Raw genomic sequence first — 1,842 nt, 5'->3', positions numbered from 1 at the left:
CCACCCCCCCCCCCCAGCTGTAGCAAATGCTTTGTGCTATTTTTTCTAGGGAGGCTTGTTCTTCCATCCTCTCCACATCAGGAATCTTAAGTCATACTTTTCTGGATGGATTTCTTAGAATCGCCTGTCCAATGATTCAGGAATAGATCTCAACACAAATGTTTGTAGGACTTTTTTTTTTTTTTTTACCTATTGTGATTCCTAGAAACAATTTTTTTCCTGGGAAAGAGTTGGTGTGAATAATACACCATTTAAGAACTTTTCAAAAAAGCTTCAGAATGCTCAAGTGCTATTTCACCATTTTTGGAACCTCTAAAGTTTTAATTTTAAAATTAATTTTTTTAAGTCATTTAATCCTGCCCTCCCTCCATTTCTGTTCGAGCTGTTCAGATTTGACTGTTGATTCAAATCCTGAAAGCCCTTCAGTAGGCAAAATGCTGCCTAATCAGGCCAGTGCTAATTACAAACTAAAGTTCAGGCATGAAAACTTATTTGGCTTCCAAAAAGTTCAGCTTTTCAGAACATGGCAATCATTTGCATAGATATTATAAATACTATTACAGATAATGAAATAAAGATAATACAATATAAAGGTAATGCTTGTTCTTAAATGTTAAAGGTCTTGAATTTATTTTTTTGACTGTGACGAGCATCCTTAGGCTGAAGTTTCTGCAGTAAAAGATGCACACAAAACTCTCTGTGAAAAATTTGAAATTCTAAAACAGGCAGAAAGTTGAAAACACACAATACACATATGACTTGGTCTCAAATTCATAAAGATTTGAGGAGCTGTAAAGGTCAGATATAAAACCCAATGTTCCATGATGTCACAGATTCAGTTTACAGCCATGGCCTCAGCAGCACTTTTTGTTAATCCCACTCCAACTTTATCAATAATTCTGCCTGAACTACATGTACAAGCACAACATTCTTTGAAGTCTGAAAACAAAATTCAGCCAAATTGTCTCTGGGCAAATTTCTGTCATCACAAAGCCCTGTGGAAGCGATTTAAAGTCAATAGGAGCTTTTAATCAACAAGAGAATTGGAGTGGCAGGGGGCAGAGAGGAGCAGTCTGCGCTACCCACGTTCCTCATTGCACGTTACACAATACTGGGTTTGTGCAGTAGTCAGGAAGGAAAAGAAACAGCTTACAAAGAACACCCATCAAAATGAGGGTTGGCGAGAAAGGAAGAAGTGAGAAAACTGCTTGTCCAACTCTCGTTGTGGATAGCACCGTAACACAAGAGCAAACATGCTAGGTTAGACCAGCATCTGTTTTGTCTGTTATACTCTTTAATATTAGCCATTAGTGGATGTTAATGTAGGTGTATGAAAGAGCTACATATTCAAGGCAGCTTCACAGAGGTGAAGTGAGAATGAGCAAAAGAGTCCATCAACTTCACTGCTAAATATATGGAACAGAATATTGCAAATGCTGCTGTCATCTTCAGGCAGGCTGAATAGCAATTACCTCTTTGCTTTCTCTGAGCTTCTGTTTGTGTTCCTTTTCCTATCACAACTGAAATGGAGCTAACAGTGCTGCTGCAGACTGGGAGGATATTGTGTCCACAGCACAAGTAGTGATGGTGATATAATAGCTGAGAACTTCTCATGCAACAGCGTAAGCATGTCATATGCTGTGCATGGCAAAGAGACATCTTCATCCATCGCACAACTGCGATTACCTCTAGGGTAGAAGAGGGGAGCCATTTAAAGGGACATAACACTACCCAATGACTGAGAACAAAAAGCAGATTATCTGTCAAAATGATATCATGCAGGGAACTGTTAGGTTTATAATGGTTTATAATTTCATTCTGCTTCCACTACAGTTAGTTTGA

The sequence above is a fragment of the Athene cunicularia genome (genome assembly GCF_003259725.1).
Source record: "Athene cunicularia isolate RWA chromosome 7 unlocalized genomic scaffold, athCun1 chr7_part2, whole genome shotgun sequence".
NCBI classification, from domain to species: Eukaryota; Metazoa; Chordata; class Aves; order Strigiformes; family Strigidae; genus Athene; species Athene cunicularia.
This window is presented reverse-complemented; position numbering follows the sequence as displayed.